Below are 9,584 nucleotides of genomic sequence, written 5' to 3'. Positions count from 1 at the left end.
AATAAAACATTTAAATCATATGCTATAATGGAATGCATCACATCACAGACAAATCACAACAAGGATGGTTTTGTCACCAATAGTCCTCAACATACCCAATAGTGCCAGGGGCGTAGAATGGGCCTCGACCTGGTCTTTCTCTTAACATAACTTACATAACATAACATTCCTATAATGCTAGGGGCATAGAATGGGCCTCGACCTGGTCTTTCTCTTAACATAGTGCCAGGGTCGTAGAATGGGCCTCGATCTGGACTTCCATACCATACCATATCATATCTCATCATATCATACGAGGACTAAAGGATCATCCAACACCCATCCACATCATCATCATATTATGCAATGCCACATATTCATGAATTCTAATGCAACAACCTAATAACTCATGGCATTCGTGATGCATGAACATGCTCTGAAACTGATTCATTTATTTTGAAACATAAGAAGTTATTCCACTCACCTCTGGCTGAAGCTCTAACAAGACTCTGAAGCAGCTGACTCACTGCTGGGATCCTCGGTTCCTCGAGTTCAAACCTACACAGGTGGACTTAAATGAGGGACCAAACATTCATGAACATGACTCTAAAATACTCCCCAAAATACCATGAAACAATCATAGAAATCATGCAAAGGAAGGCTGGACAGGGCACTTTCGGCGGCAGGTTCGGCGGCCAAAAGGCCCTCCAGAGCCAAAAGTCATGCATGTTCGGCGGCACTTTCGGCGGCCAAAACTCCCTTCCAGAGCCGAAAGTCCCTTCGGCTGCCGAACCTAAGTTCTTCCAAAGGGCAGAACTCAGCCTCCTTCATGCACAAATGCCTCCCAAATCATACCAACATGCATTTCCTTACTCTACAACATGCATACACACATACATAAGCTCCTAGGGGCTTCAAACTATCCTAAACCCCAACTACAACACATCAAACATGCATATCCAACATACATTGCTCATAAACACACATTTAACCAAAAACTCAACATAAACCTACACATGCATTCCTACCCCAAGAAACTTCATAAAACTCAACTAAAAGATGAAAAGAAGTGTGGATCTACTCTTACCTCTTGAAGATCGAGAGGAGAGGCAATCTAACTCGGAGATGGGAGAGATCTCACTCCTTTGGTCTCCAAGCTCCACAACTTGCTCTTTATGCTCAAATATCTTCAAACCAAGATAAAACTTGTTAAAACTTGAAAGATTGGAGGAAAAACATTAAAAACGAACCATGGGAGAGCAAGAACTCACCGTGGCCGAAAATGGAGAGAAAACTCACCCATTTCGGCCATGGAGCTCTTATATAGGGCTGCCAGACCACCTTTCGGCAGCCTAAAGTGCCTCCAAAACTCATACAAGTTCGGCGGCCGAACATGACCTTCGGCGGCCGAACCTTTGACACTTTCGGAAACCTAACTTGCCCCCCTAAACTATCCAATGTTCGGCGGCCGAACCTGGAAATGCCTCCATAGTCTTTTTCATTAAAAACTCAATTTCCTTCTTGTTTAAAATCATAAAATACATTCAAAACATTTTATAAAAACATGATTTTATCCTTCTAGAGGTTTTCGACATCCGAGATTCCACCGGACGGTAGGAATTTCGATACCGGAGTCTAGCCGGGTATTACATTACCTCTTGAAGATCGAGAGGAGAGGTGATCCAAACTCGAAGATTGGGAGAAATCGAGCTCCAGGGTCCCCAAGCTTCAAAAACTTAATCTTACCTTAAAAATCTTCAAAACAAAGTAAAAACTTATTAAAAACTTGAAGGGATTGAAGGAAAATAACAAATTGACCATGGAATGGCGAAATCTCACCTATGCCCGAAATAGAGAGAGAAAATTCGCCCATTTTCGGACAATGGGCCTTTTATAGGTGGCTGGCCAGACCACCTTCGGGGCCAAAGGTGCTTCCGCAAACTCCCCATGTTCGGCGGCCGAACCTGGGTTTTTTTTCTTGGTCTTTTTCTTTCAAAACTCAATTTCTTTCTTTATTAAAACCATAAAAATACATGAAAACACTTTAGAAAATCATATTTTACCCTTCTAGAGGGTTTCGACATCCGAGATTCCGCCGGAAAGTGGGAATTCCGATGCCGGAGTCTAGCCGGGTATTACAAGCTACACCATGAAAAGTGAAGTTAAGGAGATGTTGATGAGGCTTTCTATGCTTAACCTTAATTTTTGTTTTAGTAGTACCATCCTATATTAACAACCGTGTAACACTCCCTTACCCTGTCCAGGTGTAGACTGAGTGAGGACTGTCACAAGTTATATTTTCTTAAATATTTCAAAACCAAACCATATATTTAATATGTGTAAATCACTAGAAGAACAATGCTTTTTAACGAGAGAAAAATTTCTCTTTATAAGTCTAAAATTGATTATTAATTGTCATTAACGACTGTAATTGTCTGTCGTTAAACTTGTTGTTAGATCTTCCCTCATTAAACTTTTAACGACAACGCATATTATCAATTGTTATTGTTAATAACGAGGATATTGAAATTTTTCATTAATAGTATACTACTTAATAATCGTTGATCCATGATTAGTTTGATGAGAGGTAGATGCTTTAGAGATTTCACATAGATCCCTTTATATACTATCTTGAGGAAGGGAACCTACAAAGTATGAGAGGACAGTCAGGAATCTACCGGGGTGACCCCCGGTAGAGACCCTTCGATACTCCAATTAGATCTAAGATTTTTTATGATATAAGAAAAAATAAAATAGAGAAGAAAAAAGGAAAGAGAAAGTTTTATAGGGGTCTCTCTCCCCTGGAGGCGTTTGGGAGTTCCTCCATATGAGTATCTCCCCTTGGTGAGCCCCTAATGTTTTAGAGCTAGACCTATGATATGTGTACTGGTTGGTTACTTCGATGGTGATATCTTGCGTCAAGTCCCATCAGATCAGCCGTGAGCCCCCTTGATGGGTGTGCGAGACATTAATGGAGGGCAGGTTTAGCCCATATCTTATTTATCATATTTTTCACGTTAACTAGTCTTTCGTATGCACATTTATAATTTCGGTGAAGTACTAAGGGGACGACTGATGTACAGGAGGTCGACTTCCTGCTTCTACCTAAATAGGTCGTGTTTGGTCGGCTTAGTTTGTATGGAGGAGAGGTTCTCTAGTCACTAAGTTTGGAGGTCTTTGTATTTGATTCCCTTTCGGGACACTAGCTTTAAAATGACTAGCTTGTTTGTTTCTGAGTATTAGAAAGATCAGGAGTGCTAGAGGTCTGACTTTCGTATCCTATAGGTCGAGCTTTTTCATTGCCTTGTTGGTCCAAGTGGCTTGGTTCCGAAGACTTTTCTGTATTCCGTATACACATGTCCTGGTCTTAACGGGTTTTATTATTCTTGTATTATCATTACTAATGGCTATTATTATTGTCGTTAATAATTAATAATGATAGAAAATATGATCAAATATAACAGCTACTAATATTATCATTAATATTGATTAACAACAAAATTATTTATTCGTTAAAAAAATAATAAGCATTAACGAGAGAAAATATGATCGTTAAAATTAAATTAGATGATCATTATATTCTCGTTAATATTTATTAATGATGTAAATAATTAGTTGTTGAAAAGTAATTAGCATTAATTTGAGAGAATGTGGTTGTTAAATTTGAATTAAATAATTGTTAATACTATCATTAAAAATTATTTACAATAAAAATATTTAATTGTTAAAATTATAATAATAACTAATAATAATCGTTAAAGATGAATAATGATAAAATAAAAATTATTATTATAAATTGTTAATATTTATTTAGAAAATCATATTAATTATCATTACTTATTTATTTATTTTTACTATAATTAAAAATTATAAATAAAATTCATGCATAATATAAAATTTATATATACAAATCATAGGAATAGTCTCGAAAAATAATTAATAATAAATATTTGTATTTACTTTATTTATATTAAAAAATATAGATGTCAAAATAAACCGAAAATAATAATGTTTTTTAAGTTCTTTTGAAAAAGCTTTCAAAACAAAATTATTTCAATATTTTCACCAATTATAAAACTAAATCTGCACCAAATTATAAAAATATAATTAGATTATAAAAACTAAAGAATTTATATTAATGTAATAAATATAACTTAACTGGAACAGCAGTTTGAAATTCATTAATATTTCAAATAAATCTTATACATTAACTCAAATTTTTTAATATTCCATTGGCAATCAATTTTATATGTGAATATTTTTATAAAAAAATCTAGTAAAACTCCAATGGACAATTCTAAAATTTCATTAAAGTTTAATGTCCAACTGAATGAAACAATAAGAAGAAATTAATTGATGCTAATAAACAATAAAACAAAATCAAAAGCTTCAGAAAATGTATTTCATGTTGTGTACTCACCTACTCATAGAAAAAGATTGATTGTGGCCCAAACTTGATCATAAAGGGTAGTAATTCATGTGTCTTATTCTTCTTTACATCACAAGGAATATGTAAATTTGCAAATTTGTTTTGCAAGAGGGATGGGGTATTGTTTTAAATAAAGTATGCATCAGAACTAAATCTTAGCACTATCATCAATTTGGCATTACTCAGTATAATCATAAAAATCAAGGTAGTCCGGAATGGAGCAAACTAGACCAAATTGATTCCCACATATTCAAGCTAACTCTTCAAAGAATGATAAAGTTTATTCAAGATAAGTTGTTGTAATTATATCTCAAAAATAAGTGGCTTCATGTGAAATTGCATTTAACTGATTTTGGGTGAGAATGATCGCTTATGGCTCATATAAGGGGCACATAGGCCCAATACATCCCCTCGGCCCCAAATGGGAGGCTTTGATACCGTATTAAATTTAGGTCAGGCTTAGCTCACTCACTCCAAAAACTAACTCAAGGAGGATGATTGCTTATGACTCATATAAAAGGCACATTACTCATTTCCACAATCGATGTGGGATTCAACACTCCTCTATCATGATCTTTGCCAAATTTCATCTTCCTCTATCAGCTACATTGCTAATATTGTACACTAGGTATGTCATGATAATTGGACTGCAAGTAAAAGCTATAATTCCTCAATTATGTCACTTGTCACTTTTGGTGCCAATTTTTTTAACTGGGGTTGCTACAACTCTCTGCCTATAATGTTCAATAATCCATTGACTTAGGCTTGTTGCATTGCTGCAACTTATTCTTGTTTGATAGACTTATTTTAAGCAAGGGTGCCCTAATTTGGTGTTGGTTAGTTGAGACATCAAATTCTTTAAAAGGATATTGCAACTCACGCAAGGTAGGAAATAAAGGAAAGAAGGGGAAAGAAATATTCCGCTAATGAGAAAGAAAGGGAATACTAGAGGGGGTATAAAAGAGAGACAAGAACGGTAAGATGCTCAAGACTAAGTACTGATCAATGGTCTGAATTTTTTATTTAATTCTCATAGTAAATATTGTAAAAGAGTAAGATCACTCTTAGATTACTAGGGAACAATCGCAGGAAATTATGGACCAAAATCATAGCCAATCAATGGACAAATATGGCAGAAAATCAATGGAGACAAATGGTTTATTTATTGCTTGAATTGATTTACCTACAGCAGTAGAATTTTGCATAAGCTAATCCCAGAACTTCATTCCTAAGGAAACTAATGAAGAAAGGGAGTTATATTCTAAGTTGTAAACTCTCCCGCAGTGTATAAAAGGTGGGTATGCCTATAATTCTATCAAGTAATTTTTAGGTGGAAATAAACTATAGAGTATCTGTAGAGACTTGATCATAGCACACAGATTGAAGTTAAAGACAAAAGAGTTTCTTCCATACATTAAGTGACACAAAGAAATTAGGTTGGACAAGATACTATAACAATGATAGCATTAGACAAATTTTCTAGCCTGCCAACCAGGATTTCCAAACTTCTGTAGACAAATTGACCAAATGACGATGACATTTCAATATAAAAATTATGGATAGAAAGCAAATAGTAGCAGACATTATCTTAGAAAGGAAAACCTAACTAAAATCCATATTAGAGCATAGATCAAAGGTGTTTCAGGCTAACCTTATAAGGATCATATAGTTAAACCCATTGAATTATCAAGATTCAATGAAGATGAAGTATGGATCCATGCACATGTAATCTCTATTATTCTTCCTACCATTTTACCTAGTTATTGTTGTGCCCTACTGCAAAAGAAGCAGCCCTCTGCTACTGCTGCAAATTTACAATAGATGCAGCAGAGGGCTACTGCTATTGTAAGTTGCTTATGCTGTGAGAAGTAGCCCCTTGTTGCTGCTCCAAAGCAACAATCCCAAAAGGTACAGGTAGGTGCAAAGTGTACCAGCACCCTACTGGACCTAAACAACAAAAAATAACACAGCAAAGGAACCCAGAATGCATAGCAAAAACCCAACCTATACCTAAACCATGTATATCAGTAGCAAAATCACTACTGAATTGTCAAAACCTATGAACTCTCAACCAAAAAAAACAAAACAACAAACTACTAACTAACTCTAAAATTAATTAAAAGACCATTTAGTCCATTCTATAGTAGTAGACATGCCTATACAATAATTTCCCATAAAATGCAGCTTTATACTAATCACAATTTTTACTAGAACTCAACTGGATTCAGATCTTTGTTGTCTAAAGATGATCAAATTCATTTAATCCAATATTTTAGTAATTAATGGATATTGCAATATGTTAGTAATTATTAGAAAATGAGGAACTTAGGTGCTAAGGTGCATTAGGAAATGGAAAACTTAGGTGCAAAATGTTTTGCACCAACAGATGCTCTGCATCAGCAAATGCTATATGTAAGTTTTGATTGGTCATAACACAAATTTGTAATTCCTGGAATTACATTTTTCAGAATAGGAGCTTTTTTTCCCTATAATCATTTATGGTCAAAAGAACAGTACTTGTACATAGTATGCCACTATAGTGAAATTTATTAAACCCATTCATACTCTTTTTTAAAATAAAGTTAATTATGGAGATAGTTATAACCGCAAACAAACCTATAATTATCACCACTATTTTTACTAATGTATCATTTACTTTATTCGTATATAGCCAACTCTTAGCAGCCATAAACTTCACCAAAGTCATTATCAAGCCAAGGAAGGACTAAATCCACCCTTTTGATCATATTTATTTTAATCTTTTTAGTTTATTATTTCCACCAAAACGTACTACTTGTAAGTCAGCATGGCAAAACATTTTATCTACAATGTTTTTTCAATGAGATGTAAATCTTAAGGACATGGTCATTTGATTCAAACCAACGAAGCAATCAAACAAACATTGAAGTGTATAATCAATAACTCAACCTTGCTTCTAAATATAACATATCAGTATCACAAAGGCAAAGGAGAGTACAAATGATAAAAACACAAGAAGTTCATTTAAACAGTGCAGCAAATCATACCACCTGCTCATTCAAAATGGATAATTTTAAATTCATAAATACCCTTGAAATGGCAGCCCCAACATGCCATTCCCTAGAGCTTCCCGATTCCAACAGCAAGAAAACAAGACCTCGACTATATATCGATATTAGATATCCAAATTGAACAGTAACATTTAGGACCAAAAAAAGAAGGATTTTACACTCAATCATAAAAAAGTAGAACCAAAATTAAACAGTAACAACTAATAGCAAAATCAATGATGATGTGAAACCTATGGATTAAGTCCAAGAACTCTATGACAAAATGGAATAACTCCAAAAACTAACAATAAACTCCCTCTGTGGCACCCCACGCAAAGAACAGCAAGAACACCAATAATTGAGGAATAGAAAAACAAGACAAATGTCACGATTGAATTGATAAGTTTATCTTGATTTTTGATGTAATTGGAAAAATGTTATCTCATACTCTCACAATAATAAAAACACACAAGTAGCATAAATAATTTTGAATTTTGATTAAAAGTTGTTCTGTCATATAAAGGACGGCTTGAGTTTATATAGACAAAGCTAAACCTAACCCTAAGAGAATAAGGATAAACTAAATCCTAAATCCTAAAGTGTTTAGACAAGGCTGGCCGAATTTAATAACCCATAGCAAGGGGCAGCACACTAAGGCCCAAACAATTAAACTAGTATTACTAAAGCACAAAAGATAGCATAAACTTAACCTAAATAAATGGGCTTACAAAATACATCATTAAGACCCAAATAACATGTATAACATATCCCCCAAGACTGCCCATGAGTTGTAGGCATGAGCTTTAAGTTGCACATGCATTACACATGTTTCTTCAAATTTGCCTGCTTGGTTTAATAGACTTGTACACCTTCTATTTAGGCCCAATGACTTAAATCTTCACAAATGATCTTCATTTTAGACTTCCTTTTGTGGAGTTTTGGCCAATAGGCTTGATTATGCTCCTTAAACAGTATTGTACAAAATCTGCTCCATATAAATTGAAGCACATCCTAAGTGTATTTGGATCATATAAATATGATTTTAAACTTCTTTTAGACCCTTTTAAATGATATAAGGTTGCTTTGCACTATTGTTGCAAATTTGCCCTATTGGATCCATATTAAATGAATATCCAAATTCTTTGCTCTATCTCGAAGGGTGGAAGAAGCTGACAAATCCAAGAACTATGCTATGGAGCTGCTACGTTGGAAAGGACGATTTCTGGTGCCACTTGCTAAAGGAGATCATCTTGTTGGAAGGGCTCTATGCACTTGGTTGAAGGAATGAGCTGGGTTTTGAGGGCTCAATTGAAAATGGAGTTGAGTTATGGGAAATCGATAGTTTTTAGAGGAAATAGGAGCCAGTGATGAAGGAAATGGTGATTTAGGGAAGAAAAGGTGTGTGGTAGAAATGGGTTTTAATGCAAGGGAGGTCAAGAGAGGGTGTCAATGTAGTTGGGAGGAGATTTAGGAAAAATGGAGGCGTAGATGATGGTGGAGAAGGGACTCAAGAATGGATTTAATAGTGGGTATTAATGGAGAAGGAAGGAGTCAATGGGGCTTGGAGATGAAGCTGTGAAAATGAGGCTCAACGAAGGTGCAGAATGGGTTTATTGGCAGCTGAGATATTTTGTCGCAATAAGTTTGCTCTGATGAGCTTTCTTTATTGAGTGAAGTTAAAAAAAGTCTTTGTGTGTAAAACAAGTAATGTATCCATCTCTAGGTGTGGGCATGTGTTGATTTTGTAAGGTTTATCTTTGCCTATAAAAAGGGTGTATTGCAGCTGAAAATCAAGAGAGAAAAAGAGTTTTCTGTAAATGATTGTTAGAAATGAGAAAGAAGAAAAAAAATTGTATTTCTTAGTTTCTAATTTCAAGTTTGATATTTATTTTTCTCTCCATCTTCTTTCTCTTTTGTCACGATAATCTCATGTCTGAAATGTGTTTGCTAAGTTTATATTCCAACTGTTCTCATCTTTGTTTTGATACTACATATTTTACAGAAACCTTAGTTTCTGGTTTGTATTCGTGATGCTCTATTTTCTGAGTTGTTTCTGTCTGGTTTTAGACATCTATTTTCTGTTTTTGAATATCTAATTTCAATTATAGATATCTATTTTTTACTCTAAATCGAACCTAATATCAGAG

Source organism: Manihot esculenta, chromosome 9 (assembly GCF_001659605.2).
Source record: "Manihot esculenta cultivar AM560-2 chromosome 9, M.esculenta_v8, whole genome shotgun sequence".
NCBI classification, from domain to species: Eukaryota; Viridiplantae; Streptophyta; class Magnoliopsida; order Malpighiales; family Euphorbiaceae; genus Manihot; species Manihot esculenta.
The sequence above is the reverse complement of the archived record's forward strand: the minus strand, read 5'-3'. Positions refer to the sequence as shown.